The sequence below is a fragment of the Mesoplodon bidens genome (genome assembly GCF_964165515.1).
Source record: "Mesoplodon bidens genome assembly, chromosome: 6".
Taxonomy (NCBI): domain Eukaryota; kingdom Metazoa; phylum Chordata; class Mammalia; order Artiodactyla; family Ziphiidae; genus Mesoplodon; species Mesoplodon bidens.
This window is the reverse complement of record NC_138162.1, coordinates 49,530,430-49,547,560: the sequence shown is the minus strand read 5'-3', so window position 1 is coordinate 49,547,560 and position 17,131 is coordinate 49,530,430.

The following is a 17,131-nucleotide window of genomic DNA, read 5'->3' as shown; positions in this document are numbered from 1 at the left end:
TTCCAATTCTATTGATTTGAGTCTTCTCCCTTTTTTTCTTGATGAGTCTGGCTAATGGTTTATCAATTTTGTTTATCTTCTCAAAGAACCAGCTTTTAGTTTTATTGATCTTTGCTATTGTTTCCTTCATTTCTTTTTCATTTATTTCTGATCTGATCTTCATGATTTCTTTCCTTCTGCTAACTTTGGGATGTTTTTGTTCTTCTTTCTCTAATTGCTTTAGGTGCAAGGTTAGGTTGTTTATTCGAGATGTTTCCTGTTTCTTAAGGTAGGATTGTATTGCTATAAACTTCCCTCTTAGAACTGGTTTTGCTGCATCCCATAGGTTTTGGGTCGTCGTGTCTCCACTGTCATTTGTTTCTAGGTATTTTTCAATTTCCTTTTTGATTTCTTCAGTGATCACTTCCTTATTAAGTAGTGTATTGTTTAGCCTCCATGTGTTTGTATTTTTTACAGCTCTTTTCCTGCAATTGATATCTAGTCTCATAGCATTGTGGTCGGAAAAGATACTTGATACAATTTCAATTTTCTTAAATTTACCAAGGCTTGATTTGTGACCCAAGATATGATCTATCCTGGAGAATGTTCCATGAGCACTTGAGAAAAATGTGTATTCTGTTGTTTATGGATGGAATGTCCTATAAATATCAATTAAGTCCATCTTGTTTAATGTATCATTTAAAGCTTGTGTTTCCTTCTATATTTTCATTTTGGTTGATGTGTCCATTGGTGAAAGTGGGGTGTTAAAGTCCTCTACTATGATTGTCTTAGTGTCGATTTCTCCTTTTATGGCTGTTAGTATTTGCCTTATGTATTGAGGTGCTCCTATGTTGGGTGCATAAATATTTACAATTGTTATATCTTCTTCTTGGATCGATCCCTTGATCATTATGTAGTGTCCTTCTTTGTCTCTTCTAGTAGTCTTTATTTTAAAGTCTATTTTGTCTGATATAAGGATTGCTACTCCAGCTCTCTTTTGGTTTCCATTTGCATGGAATATCTTTTTCCATCCCCTTACTTTCAGTCTGTATGTGTCTCTAGGTCTGAAGTGGGTCTCTTGTAGACAGCATATATATGGGTCTTGTTTTTGTATCCATTCAGCCAATCTGTGTCTTTTGGTGGGAACATTTAGTCCATTTACATTTAAGGTAATTATAGATATGTATGTTCCTATTCCCGTTTTCTTAATTGTTTTGGGTTCGTTATTGTAGGTCTTTTCCTTCTGTTGTGTTTCTTGCCTAGAGAAGTTCCTTTAGCATTTGTTGTAAAGCTGGTTTGGTGGTGCTGAACTCTCTCAGCTTTTGCTTGTCTGTGAAGGTTTTAATTTCTCCATCAAATCTGAATGAGATCCTTGCTGGGTAGAGTAATCTTGGTTGCAGGTTTCTCTCCTTCATCACTTTAATTATGTCCTGCCACTCCCTTCTGGCTTGTAGAGTTTCTGCTGAGAGATCAGCTGTTAACCTGATGGGGATTCCCTTGTGTGTTATTTGTTGTTTTTGCCTTGCTGCTTTTAATATGATTTCTTTGTGTTTAATTTTTGACAGTTTGATTAATATGTGTCTTGACGTATTTCTCCTTGGATTTATTCTGTATGGGACTCTCTGTGCCTCCTGGACTTGATTAACTATTTCCTTTCCTATGTTAGGGAAGTTTTCAACTATAATCTCTTCAAATATTTTCTCAGTCCCTTTCTTTTTCTCTTCTTCTTCTTGAACCCCTATAATTCGAATGTTGGTGTGTTTAATGTTGTCCCAGAGGTCTCTGAGACTGTCCTCTGTTCTTTTCATTCGTTTTTCTTTATTTTGCTCTGCATCAGTTATTTCCACTATTTTATCTTCCACCTCACTTATCCGTTCTTCTGCCTCAGTTATTCTGCTATTGATCCCATCTAGAGTATTTTTTATTTCATTTATTGTGTTTTTAATCAATGTTTGATTCATCTTTAGTTTTTCTAGGTCCTTGTTAATTGTTTCTTGCATTTTGTCTAGTCTATTTCCAAGATTTTGGATCTTGGAAATAGAATACTGGATCATCTTTACTATCATTATTCTGAATTTTTTTTCAGATAGACTGCCTATTACCTCTTCATTTGTTAGGTCTGGTGGGTTTTTATCTTGCTCCTTCTCCTGCTGTGTGTTTCTCTGTCTTCTCATTTTGCTTATCTTACTGTGTTTGGGGTCTCCTTTTTGCAGGCTGCAGGTTCGTAGTTCCCGTTGTTTTTGGTGTCTGTCCCCAGTGGCTAAGGTTGGTTTAGTGGGTTGTGTAGGCTTCCTGGTGGAGGGGACTAGTGCCTGTGTTCTGGTGGATGAGGCTGGATCTTGTCTTTCTGGTGGGCAGGTCCACGTCTGGTGGTTTGTTTTGGCGTGTCTGCAGACGTTTTATGATTTTAGGCAGCCTCTCTGCTAATGGGTGGCGTTGTGTTCCTGCCTTGCTAATTGCTTGGCATAGGGTGACCAGCACTGTAGCTTGCTGGTCGTTGAGTGAAGCTGGGTGCTGGTGTTGAGATGGAGATCTGTGGAAGATTTTCGCCATTTGATATTATGTGGAGCTGGGAGGTCTCTTATGGACCAGTGTCCTGAAGTTGGCTCTCGCACCTCAGAGGCACAGCACTGACTCCTGGCTCCTCAATTTGGGATGATGTGTTGTCTATTCTTGTATTCCACAGATGCAGGGTACATCAAGTTGATTGTGGAGCTTTAATCCGCTGCTTCTGAGGCTGCTGGGAGAGATTTCCCTTTCTCTTCTTTGTTCTCATAGCTCCCGGGTCTCAGCTTTGGACTTGGCCCTGCCTCTGCATGTAGGTCGCCAGAGGGCATGTGTTCTTCTCTCAGACAGGACAGGGTTAAAGGAGCAGCCGCTTCGGGGACTCTGGCTCACTCAGGCCAGGGGGGAGGGAGGGGCACGGAGTGCGGGGCGAGCCTCCAGCAGCAGAGGCCAGTGTGACATTGCACCAGCCCGAGGCGTGCCATTCGTCCTCCCAGGGAAGCCGTCCCTGGATCCCAGGACCCCGGCAGTGACGGGCTGCACAGGCTCCCCGGAAATGGGGTGTGGACAGTGACCTGCACTCGCACACAGGCCTCTTGGTGGCGTGAGCCCTATTTTAGGACTGTCAAGAATAGTTACATGTACTTTATATTGTGGCATTCTTGTAAATACTTTTGACATTCTCTAAGGAAAATTATTATATCAGAAAAAAATCTGAATAATCTAAATTGCCTTTACATTGAAATATTGGACCCAAATTACATAATTCATCAATTCCATGATGCATATTTTTATTATTTTTATTTTTAAGGTAATGTTAGACTCATTGAAAAGTTGCAAAATAATAGAGTTCCCATATACCCTTTACTCAGCTTCCCGTAAAGTTAATTCATATTTCACCAGTTTTTCTATTAATATCTTATTTTGGGTTCCATGATCCTATCCAGGATCCAATATTACATTTAGTTGGTTTTTTCTCCTTAGTTTCCTCCAACCTACATTAGTTCTTTGACCTTATTTTGTATTTCGTCATCTTGACAGTTTTGAAGTTTTGGCCAGTTATATTGTAGAATGTCCCTCCATTTGTATTTGCCTGATGTTTTCCCACAGTTAGATCCTGCTCAGTCCATCCTATCAAGCAGTTTGTGATGTTGCTATGTCTTTCAGAAGTTCATGTTAACATTATTCACTTGATTAAGGTGGTATCTGTGGGGTTTCTGCACAGTCGAGATCTGCATCTTAAAATGGATGAGCCCTCATGATTGCTATCAGCCAGTTAGTGGTCATGAGTGGCTGCCATTGCCTGGGCATGATCAGATGTGTTTTGCATTTCTAGTTTCATGACTGGACAAAGGCTACCACTGTATATTTTAAATGAAAAACCATTTATAGGTTAATTGAGGCAGGACTATGAATCATGGTTGCCGTATGAAAACCTTCCATTCTCATTGGTAAGATCAACAAGGTCCAACAACAAAAAATACAGAATGGATGTTGGCAGCTGTGAAGAAAATCTAGCAGATAAGAGATTTCATGATATGTTGCCTCCCAATGACCATGATAACACAGAGTGAAATAAAGTGGTTTTTAAAAAAATTTTTTAATCTATATCTATGACACTGTCAAAATGTAATTTAAAAATGTCAGACCCAAACCTTCTTGAATGTTTGGGAATGCTAAACTAATTTATTTCCTTTATATTTTCCTTTTTAAGTAGTGACAACAAAATAATATATAATTTTTAATTGCATAAGTTAGTCTAGAATACTTCTTCCAGTAAGTATGAAAGTCTGAGTGATAAACCAGTGCACCACTGCTTGATAGTGTTTACTCTTTCTTCAGCATCTTTGAGATAAATTTTTTAAATGAGATATCTTTTAATCATTGGCCTTTATTTCAAATATGTAGCAAAGTACTGAATTGAAGGTGACCCACATTTTAAGTGGGGATTAGGATTTCATTTTGTAAAAAACTCAGATGTGCTATGAGTTTTTGTTCCTGGAATAGTTTCCTGTACACTAACACAGATTAGCAGTTGAAGGAAGTTATAGTCCTGTGTTAGCATTTAGTCTTCTACTGGGCAAGTGGGAAACTTGACTTGGGTAGTGTACATCCCTCATACTTTTAAATATCTCCAAATAAAAAATACAGTTTGTCCATAAATATGATTCATACAGGAAGAAGCATAATATAGTGGGTATGTTCGGTGGTTCATTTATAGCTACCAGTATACACTCTGACTGAAAGGTAAATGTCTGTTTTTAAGGTGATCTGCCAAATGCAGAACAATAGTTTTCAGCTAGACTTTCCTGACATAATTAGAGGTTCTTCCAATGTTTCTGGAACACAGTTCCCTCATCTGTAAAATGAGGCAACTGGAAACAGCAAAATTTGTTTTGAAATATAGACAACATTTTAAAATGAAATGAAATAGAATAAAACCGTTAGTACTAAAGGTAATCATTTTCTTAATGAAGTTTTAGTAGAATTTCATTCTATGTGCATTCATGTCTATGTGCATAACGTCTCAACTTGATTTCTAACTGAGAGTCACTGTCAATGAAGTCTGAAAGTCACTAGATTACATCATCTCTAAGAATGATTCTAGCCTTAGATCCTGGGATATAAGCCAATTATGTCAAATGAGCATTTGAAACACTTCATTTAGAAACAGATGCTGAAGGGTCTGGAACTGCACTGCCTGATACAGTAGCCATTATTAGCCATATGTGCTATGTACATTAAATCAATTATAATTAAAATGAAATTAAATATTCAGTTCCTTACTTACACCAGACACCTTTCAAGTGCTTTATAATTACATGTGGATAGTGGCCAAGATATTGGAGAGTGTATATGTAGAACATTTCCATTATTTTAAAAAGTTCTGTTTGGGAGCCCTCCTCTAGAACCATCCCATGCATTAACCAGTGTGTTAAACCTAGCTTAATTAACCCAGTCCTGGGACTAGTAAAATGGATTTCATTAAATTTATGTGATATAGATGAGGAGAAAACTCTAATCTTAATTCATACTTTAATGCTTTATTCACACACCATTCATGTCACCATTTCAGGCTATTTCCTTGCCTTGCCATTAAATTAGCACAGCTTCTTATCCTTCCATTGCTTTCTTTTCTAGCTTTTATTTAAAATTTCATTCTCATGTGGGTGATTGACTTACTCCAATGCTTTATTTTGCTTTCATCCATTTCCAAAGTTCATATGAGGTCATGCTAAAAGAAACCTTTTCCCCCTGGAACCCTGAATGTTTCATTTATTGTTATTCCTACTTGGTGCATGTGAAACAGAAAAACATGAAAAAAAGTTTCTGGTTTTGGTTGCTTTGTAGAGGTGTGATTTCTCCTTCTATGTAAACCTGCTTTAATATAAGACCATTATTCTTGATGATGGGCATTTGACTAATGGATGGGGTTGAAATAATTTTTTAATGGTTGTAAGCATCATTTTTATTATATTATTGTTCAGAAGAATCACTAAGATTTTAGTCAAGACATATGGGTTTAATTCCTGATACTAACTTGCTTTGTAACTTAGACTAAGTCTCCAAATCCATTCTATGACTTCTTCTTCCTTCATAAAATAAAAATAAGTCTACTGGTACTACCTCCCTTAGTGGAGCTGTTGTAAGGGTAAAGTGCCAGTATAAATAAATACCTGCTCATTGAGAAGTGTTAGAAAATAGAAATGTTATTACTCTAATATTCTTATTTTCTAAGTTCATTGTTTATGCCATATATTTACCATTTTGCACAGTTTCAGAGATAATAGTAATTCTTCCATATTTGTTAAATAAATGGATAGATGGGTGGATGGATGGATAAATAAATGCATATGTTGACTCTAAATTGTTAAAAACTTTAAAAACATTCTTTAATAAATATACATAAACATAAATAATATATATACATATAAAACATATATATATTGCATTGATTTACATCCTACCTATTCCAAAAGAGTTTAATACAGCATGATGTTCATTATATTATGTGGCATAAATATCAAGATGTATTTAACTGTAGAAACTCGATAATTAAATACTCTAAGCTAGACCATGCTTTGTCACTAACATATTATATGACCTTGGGCAGGTAAGCTAGCCCACTGAAAGCATCTGAGTCTGCAAACCACAACTTAAAGATACCAACCATAAATTAATCTCTGCCATTATTTTGTTAGTTTGTTCTTTTTTTTTGGAGAGAGAGGCTTTCCTCTTTCCGTTAAAAAAAATAGATAAAAAGCCCATGACTATGACTTTTACCATTTCTCTGATCGATATTTTGCTCTAAATACAAGTGCACATATCAGTGGCTATTTTAAGATATCCATTTGATCATTAATCATTAAAATAGAACATTATCAAGCATTACTGAGATGAGGAAGTCCAGGAGGGATACCACCCTTCTACTAATATCCTGTCTCTGTTTATAGCAACCCTGTGGTAAGTCCTTCACCCTCCACCACTGCTTCCTGCAGCACCATTGATTTACTGACAGTGAGCTAATGAACTTGCCTTAGATCTTGTTCTAAAATATCAAAAAAAGTTAATGTGAGCTTCATTTTATTGCCCCTGGTTTAGAAAAGGTGAACAAAAGTCAATTTGAAATAACACATATAAAGTGTTTGGAATCACAGGCTTCAATAAATGTTAACTATAATTACTATCTTCATTTTCAAGTGGAGAAACCACATATTCAAGTTCATTGCATTGTTAAAGCCCTTTTAGTTATTAAATAATAAAGCCATGAAAGCTATAAGGAATACATATCAAACATGAAGAAAATATAGAAAAGGTATAGTTTGATACATTTTAAAAAATACTAAATCATCCCATGTCAGAACTAGACAGGCCCTCAGAAGCCACATAAGCAAAACCTCTGATTTTATGATGAAGAAATGGTGGTCCAAGGGATGAAGGTCACACAGACTGTGGTCATTTATCTTGTTTAAGATAGAAGTGGCAGAACAGATGACTCAGCTCTTGATGTACCACTATCTTTTCATTTGGTTTAGCAATATTCCTCCTCATTTGAAAATTCTAGAGGATACACCGTTGTCCTACTAAGAAAAAATAATTTCTTCAACCCACACTTTGTTGAATTTGCTTTATTAGCTACAGCAGCATCTAAAGTGGTATCTTGGCAGGCAGATATGTAAGAGCAGAGAGGGAAGAAAGTTTAAAGTAAAGAGGTTAGCAGGTACAAAAGCCTGGATCCAAAACTGAGCCAGGCATATTGGAGGAAGAGAACAAGATGCAGCATGTTTGAGGCACAGATGGAAGAAGGGGAAAGAGGGAAGGTTAATAAATGAAGCTGGATAGGAAGAAGAAGACAAAAGCATACAAGTTCTTATAAGCTATACAGATCCATTGCCAAATACCATCAACATTTTAGTTCGCATTTGTCTTCTGAAGAAATGAAAACACAGAGACAGGCAAGTTGTCATGGAAGTGGGGATGCATAAAAAGAGGGGAAAATGTTGAAATGACTGAGAAACCTGTATAGAGCTGAGGGAAAGAAAGCATGGACGCTTTTGGTGAGACAATTTGGGAAGCCAAATTTGAAAGGGATGTGGTGTCACTGTATTAAACACTCTTGGAATAAGGTAGGATTTAAATCAACAGAATTGTAGGGGATATTTTACTTCTTTTAGAAGGCTGAGTAATATTTGTTTTATATGGTCTCTACATAATTACTCCAGATTATGAAAGTGGAAAGATTCAGTGGCCAAATGAAAACCATAAGTGTTAATTTACAAACATTGACACTTAAGAGGTGAAAAGCAGATATTAACTGGTTCAAGGCATTTGCACAGTTAGCATTTTATACTAAGCTAAGAGTTAAATGTATAACCTTAAAATCAGTGCATAGAAGTTACAGTAAGAATTGAATGGGTTTGTCAGCCTTTTATGTCAAAGTCTCCTAAGAGATTTGGACACATTGATTTCATGAAAGGTTTAAAATATTTTAGAAGTATAAAAGTGGCTGAGAGTCTTAAGACTCAGAGAAACCAGAGAGGAAATACTAACAAAATATTATAGAAATGTAGACCTGGACTACCAGAGCGGTATTTGACTTTGTAATGACTTTTAGATGATATTTTTTAGGAAGAAACTGGAAATTAGAAAAGTGACAATCTCTAGTACTAGCCAGAAGGACATACTGCATGTAATACAACTGAAATCAACATAGAAGAGCATAATAAGAGAAACACTGCTAGAGGAGGGAGCAAGACAGCAAGACATTGAACTTCAGCATCATTCCACTTCTAAGTGTTATCACTCGTTCCATCTGACCAAAAAATAAAAAAATAAAAAAGCATTTTTGGGGAAAGAAAGACAGTTTACCTTGTTCAATATTACTACAGAAAGTTTCAGAGAGAGACTTTTGACAGACTGTTTTTACTTTCCAATCCCTCATTTTGTCATGAAAAAATCTATATTGCTTTTTTTCATATTTGAACTTCAAATTCAATGAAGTTTTATTTGAAAAGGATAAAACTGCTAATTTGTATATACAAAAAATATGTGAATTCAAAAATCAATTATTAAGGTTTTTATTAGTAACAAAAATCTTGTTGTAATAATATATGTTAGACTTGAAATGACTTGTTTTTATTTACTTATGCCAAGTAATTCTCCCCTATTAATACCTATAGTCACCTATAGTGACTCTCTTTCTATACATTTTCTCTCCGTACTTTTATTGCTTTTTCTGTCCCTGTATAAGTATCTACCTTACTCTCATAAAGTATTTGCCTGTTTTTAAAGTTGCTACCCTTAAATGTGTGGATCATTATCTACTCATATCAGTTTCTTCTGGAGTTATTTTCTTAACATACTAACCATAGGTCTTAATGATTAGGCATTTTATCAATTTAGTTTTGTATCTATGGTTTTGTAGCAAAAAACTTCAGTTGTAAGAGTTAACTGAATTTTTCAATGCCAAATATTTGGAAATATTATAATTTAAATTTTAAATTTTTTATAAATAAGTGTTTTTTTAAATAAATTAACATTAGGTGTACTGTTACATGATAAATCATGGTTTTGCTAGGACCTAATTATAGTTCATATTATGTGTAAAATAGATATTCACACAATAGTGTGTTCCACTAAACTCTAGTTTTCTGGAACAAAGGATATGATCGATAATTCTTCAAGACAATTGGGTATTTTCAAAGAAAATTTCACATTGATGTAAGATGCCACAGTTCATACACTAAGTAGTACTGTGTATTTTTATTTTACATATGTTTCTGGGTTGTATCTAATTATCCAAATTGGAATGTATTTCAGCCTACTTCAGCCAAGAACTAAACTGTTTCATTTACTGTTTTATAGATTATGTATTGGTAATAGAATCTATTCATTTTACATATTTTCTTGGTTATATTAAAATAGTCTATAATCTAGGGCAAGTTAAATTCTCTATGCCTCAGTTTCCCATATACAATATAGGCATTTTATAAGCACTTACTGGATAGAATTATTGTAAAAAATTTAAAAAATTAATAAATATACAATGTATAGAACACATAAAATGTAGAAAGCATCATATAAGTATTAGCTCTTGAAATATTAACAGAAAAAAATATTATCTCCCTATAGGAAAGATTCATCCATTTTGTGGCACAGAACTATGATTTGTTACTGTATAGAATGCCCTTGTATGAATACTCCATAAAGTATTTATCTGTTCTACTGTTAATGACATTTTATTTCTAGCTTGTGAATATTACAAATAATGTTGCTATATTCTTGTACATGTCTCCTTGTGCATATGTGTGAGAGTTTTTCTTGGGTATATACCTAAGAGGGAATTGCTAGGTCATGATACACATATATTCAACTTTGGTAGATAATGCCTAAGAGTTTCCCAGGTGGTTGTATCATTCATATGCCCACCAGCACTATATGAGGGTTCCAGAGAATACTGTCTTTTAATTTTTAACTTTAGGCATCGTGGTGGTATTTAATGATAGTTCAGTTTGGTTTAATATGCACTTACTGATTACTTATGAAGCTGACCATCTTCATATATGTTTGCTGGCAATATCCTGAAGTGACCAAGCCACTTGCCTTTATTTTAAACATTTTAATTAAAATTTAACCCAAACATAAACTCTACAAATCCCAACACTATAGCTCAATAAATTAACACAAAGCAAACATTCCCATGTATCTACCAGTTAGATCTAGTAACAGGATGTTCCAGTGCTCCAGAACATACCTTCATGCCCCCTCCCAAATATAACCTCTTTCTTTTGACCAAGTGATCATTATTTAAATTTCTAACATAATTTAGTTTTACTTATTTTTAAACTTGATATAACTGTAATTATATATATATACACACACACATATATTTGCCATCTTTTACTCAGCATTATGTTTGTTGACATTTACCTATATATTATATGTGGTTCTAATTCATTCATTATCATCATGGTATAGTATTCCATTACAGGAATACAGCACAATTTATTAAATTCTATTGTTGATGGTTATTTTTTATTTTTACCTGTAGGCTATAATAAATAATGCCACTATGAACATTTTTATATGTGTTTTTTGGAGCATATACATTCTATTGGGAATATTCGTGTGAGTAGAAGCACATTTGTTAAGTTTTGATAATGCCAAACATTATTACAAAGTGACTATAAAATCTGCACAATAACTTTCATCATGCAAAAGCTTTTATATTTCCTTAAACTTGTTAGCACTTTGCATTGTCACTACTACTCACATTCCAGCATGACTAACATGTCACTGAGCTTTCAAGATGCATTTCCTTCATAATTAATGAAAGTGATTACCTATCAGTTTAAAAAATTTGACAGTCATTATTTCTTAAAATATTATTTCTGCCACACTTCTTCTCTCATCTGCTTCAAAGACTTCAATTATACATGTTACATATTCTCACAGCATCTTCTGTCTTACTTTCTTTTCTCTTTTTACTTTCCATATTTTATTCTATATATTTTCTTTCAAACTGCCTTCATGTTCACTGACTCTGTCTTCAGCTGCGTCTAACCTACTATGAAATTTAATAATTATATATTTTGCTTTTCAATTCTAAAATTTCAATTTGGTTCTTTTTCAGATCTTTTGTGTCATATTTTTTGGCAATTTTCAGGATTCTGCTGAAAATTTCAATGTCATCTTTTATCTCCATAATATAGTAAACACAGTTATTTTAACACCTATCTCTCATAATTCCAGTATCTGGAACACCAATTACCCTGTTCTCCAGTTTCTGCTGGTTCTGGTGAATACTGTCTCCTTATATGACTGTTTTACTAGTTTATGTGCCAATCACTATACTTGAAAAAATGTTATAGAAATAACTTCAGGCTAGGGACAATATTCTCTTCATTCAGACAGGATTTTTGTATGGTTATCCTAAACATCTTGATCCAGGAATGACAATTCATTTTCAAAGATTTATATATTTCCTGCATCACCCTTATATCTCAAGGCAGGGATTTAGTCCCTGTGAATGCTGATTATTCTTTCATCTAGGCCTGTTGGGCTCCAAATCAATTGTGGGAATTTACCATGCCTCTCACCTTTGACAGGCCCCAGACTAAAACTTTTGTCCTTGTAACCTTTTGTGGCTATCAAAGCTTCTGCTCAATCATTCATCATCTCAGCATTCTCTTCCAGAAATAGCAAATTCCTCAGGGGAAACATGGCTCCCAATTAATTCTTAGATCAGCTCTCTGAATTTTTTTACCTCTCATATCTTGGATATTTAATTCTTCAGTGCATTGTAAGCTCTCTAATGTGTTCAGATTTTTATTTTCCATTTTGTTCAATATTTCTAGTTTTCCTCATTGGGATGTTTTGACTAATTTACTTACTGTGCATTACTGAAAGGTGAACTCTTAGTACTGCCACTTAACCTTTACCAACCCCTTTCATTGCAATTTAGTAGTTGCTTATTTATTTTTATCTTACATTTATTTTAGCTTATCTTTTTTATATTAAGTAGAAAAAAAGACAGTGTCAGTTTAGCAGTTAGTATAAATACATTACAATCAACATGGGAAGTCAGAAGCATTCCTCTCACCAGTCTTCCCTTCTGTCTTACTTCTGTTTTTCCCTAATTGATTTTTCAAGAGTGGCTATAACAAACAAATAAACCTCACCTGAGCCATTTTAAAGATCCTCAGGTTAATTCTCCTCTTTACATTAATAGCTATGTTTCCTTTCATTTACAGCATGTGCCAGGCACTATGCCAAGCACTTTAACTTTTTTTCAATAGCCTTGAAAATAATTTGACAAGTATGCTATTCTATTTTGTTGATAAAAATCTGAATCCTAGAGAAGATAAATAAAATGTTTAAAGTCATTTAATTTTAAAGTGTTAGCAGTTGAATTTAACTCCAAGTCTGTAATTGGCAAAAGCCATTTGATTAACTCCTACACGAGTTATAAACAAAATAAGGAATAAACTATAAACCCTCTGCAGGAAAAATAAAATGGCTGTTATTGATAATGTTGTGCTTAGCTGGCCTTGCTATCATTTTGGGGTCTGTAATTTAAGAGAAATATGTAGAAATAAGAGCTATAATTTTAGTGTTATAAGATTTCATAGATGGGATAATTTACAGAAAAAGTCAATGTGGTTTTCAGATTCCTGCCTCTTTGTGGGTTCTCATTAATCTCATGGAATGAAGTATCACATCTATCTATTAAAGGCAATATCCTAAGTCAGAATTCTTAAATTCTTTATGTTTGCTGCACGGTTTGAAATTATATATTTTTTTTATGGTTCAGTTAAAAGCCTTAGATACTAAAGAACTATAAACAAATCTGCATAATAATAATAATAATATCACCATTATAATATAACTATGTCACCATGTCTTTATAGTGTTCATACTTATCCACATATTTTCTATGGTTGGCTTCCGCAGTGTAATTGAGTGTGAATATTTACTACCACTGAAGGAAACATTCACATATGATTGAATAAATTCAAAATCTTTTGGTCCTTGAATGCCACCATTCTGTGTGTCTCATCTCTTCCTTGCAGCACATTGGACTTCTTGCCACATGAAAGCTAACAGAATTTGCTGATACATATACTGAGTTAAAGAAAAAGTAATATGTATACACGCTGATCAGAATTTCGCAGAGTGTCTAGAAATGGTCCTTGGCAACTGGATAAAGTTGTCTGCTTAAGAGAACTAAACAGAGGTCACTAATCAGAAGGAACACATGAAAAAATATATAGCCTATGTTTGGTATTGAGGGTGGGTAAGATCTTTTTCATGTGCATTCTCATTTATACTCTCAAATTATTTTATTATATTTAAAAATATAAAAAATAGAGTTAGATTAAGTAAAATATTTCTATTTTGAAGGAAGGGGAAACTGAAGATGTTAAGATGCTTTAACTTAGCAAATGCTCAGTAGTGAGTATAAATAGTGTCTACCAACTTTATGAAATGTTCAGGAACTTCTTGTCATTAGCTCATTAGGCTTTAACTGAGTATGCACTAGTCAGGTATCCATCAGTGACTACTTAAATAATCATTAATTAGTGCTAATTGACTGTATTATAGACTGTCTTTGCAGGCTGATTTAAATAAGCAGGCCAACAGGCTGTACAATTTGTTACAAGTTCATACCGGTTCATTAAGGCAGGTTCTACAAGTTTGAAACAACTTAAGGTGGTTTTGTGCCAGAACTGGAATGCACACCCAAAGTCCACAGAATAGAGATTCTTACATTTGAGTATAGATCTATATTGATTTCAGTTTGTCTTGGATCTATAACAAGGAGAAATGAAAAATTACAGTTTTTATGTACCTGCATAAGCCTGCTGCGCAGAGCGAGTTAATGTTCCTCGGAGAAAAGAACTAAAGTCAACAGGGTGCTTGTATTGCCCCTTTGGATTAATTGGGTGTTTCATTTCAGTAATAAATCACTGATGTAAAGAAGGGGTTACAGTGAATCTAGCAGAACCCTAAGCTCACTAGGAACTGAGGCAGCACACACAGCACCATCTCCCTTCCTCTTGTGGAGCCTTTTCTTTCCTTGGTGGACTCAATCATTCCCTGTTTTTCTACCTTACGTTTTCTCTAATTATGTATACCCTCTCTTTCCTCATTACTCTGACTTGCCCACAGCTGCCCTGGCCTTTCTAACCCTCAGTCTACTCCATGGACTTGCAGGTTCACTTCCTAAGGCTTATTAACCCAACTCCAGGAAAAGCCCTGGTTCTGTCAGCACACCTGACCAGTTAGGGAAAGGCTGCAGCTGACTAAGGTGCCCACCACTGGCTCCAGGTGGAGACTAGCAGGTGAGTGTAGCTGCAATAGGTAGGTGGACAGGCACTGATGGAAATGTGTAATGCAATTATTTTAGGTTCTCAAATAGTATTTCATCTGACATCTAGGCTGCTTTTTTTTAGGGGGGTCAAATTTTTACTTTTTTCCTCCCTTTTTTTCAACTCTAAATCAGAAAGGGTCAATATTTTCATTTTAAAGTTTTAATTTGAAACAGTATATTTATGGAAATATTTCTGAAATTCATATCCAGGTAAAATGCTAATTTTAAAACTGCATTATAATTCTGGCCATGACTTCAGTTGGTTATGACTATTTTTTCAGTTCCCTTCCTAAGCTATTATATAATTTTCTTGGCTATGTATTATATTATCAAGCAATTGCAACTCAGAGATTGCTGAATTTTTGTAGTGGATGAAAAACTTTCTAAATTGATAAAATTACCATGAGCTTTTGAGCATAAAGGTAAAATATATATTTGGAATTTTTATTACACTTATAGTCATTAAATTAAGAATTGAAATTATCCTGTAGATGGGAGTATTATAACAGCAGAGAAATGTCATATAGCCATACACCTTGTAAAACTGGATACATTCCGAAAAATCCATTTACAGCATAATAGTACATTCTTTTCATATATCAATACTGGTTATGTACTCCCAATGCTCATATTAGAACTTAGGTTCTCTTTGAGGTGTGATGGTTCTAAAATGCCTGGCATGTAAGTCATTGGGAAGATTGTTTCAAAAATAAAAAGGATAAATCAATATAGTCTTGCATGGTTTTCTACAATGTCATAAAATCAGCAGCATGCATATTTAAATTATTTACGATTTTATTTCCAAAACTGCTATAGTAAAATCACAAACCCTAAAAGAGACTGCTCAAGAAGCAGAATTTTTGAAATTATTTTAAAATAGTAGAAAAATATGGGTAACCATGGGTTTAGATTATAATACTAGCATAACAGATTATAATTAAAGTTGTATAAAATTAAACCTGACACAGAATTGCTATGCACTGAGTCCATTAAAATAGATACTGAATCCATTAACAATTTGGTTCCCTAAAACAGATCTCTGAAATATCTTTTGATTCACTTTAAGAATAGTTTCCTCTTCCTTCAAAACAGAAATTAATTTAAATCTATTTTTATTGTGTCTTATTATTTTTAACATAGTAAAAAATTTAAACCTGACCTATTTTAAACAAAATCAGAACTTAGACATACTCATTGTTTTCCATCATGCTTGCAATGATAAATATATATACATCAAAAGTCAATGGAAATCAAAGAAGGTATAAATAGAGAGACATAACATGTTCATGGATTGGAACACTCAACATAGTAAATGTACCAATCTCTCCAAATTGACTTATAGGTTTAAGTAATTCATATCAAAATCCCACCAAGGCTTTTTTGTACACACAAAATTGATTATAAAGTTTATATGGAAAGATGCAAGCTAGCTAGAATAGCTAAAGCATTCTTGCAAAAGAAAAAAAAGTGTGAAGAATCAGTCTACCCAGTATAAGGCCAACTATATAGCTACCATAATCAAGGCCATGTGGTATTGGTGGAGGGATACACACATAGACCAGTAGAATAAAAAAGAAAACCAAGAAATAGGACCACCCAAATATACCCCCAAAAAATTTGAGAAAGATATAAAAGCAATTAAATGGAGGAAGGATATCCTTTACAACAAATGGTGCTGGAGCAATTGGACAACCATAGTCAATGGAACTCAACCTATATTTCACACTTTATACAGAAATTTACTCAAAATTGATCACAGACAAATGTAAAGCCATACAACTTTTAGCAAAAATATAGAAGAACATCTTCAGAATGTAGGAGTTGCTAAGGAGTTTAGTCTCGACTAAAAGCACAATCCATGAATTGATGCATTGATATTGGATCTTATCAAAATTTAAAACTTTTTGCTCTGCAAAAGCTCATGTGGAATGGATGAAAAGTGAAACTATGAACTGGGGGGAAATATTCATACACCATATATATGACAAAGAACTAGTAATTAGAATATATAAATAATTCCTGATACTCAGCAGTTAAAAAAAATACATTTAGAAAATGGTCAAAAGGTAAAAAGAAAAAAAATATGCTTGTCAGATTTCCAAGTGCATTCCCACAAAAGAGAGAGAGAGAGAGAAAGAAAATGGGCAAAAGATATAAACAGAAGATATAAAAATGGAAAATAAACACACAATACATAAGAGGCTCATTTGAAAAGTAGTAAGTGTATGTAGGACTCAGAAAGCCTGAGTTTGATTCTAGATCCACTCCTCATTG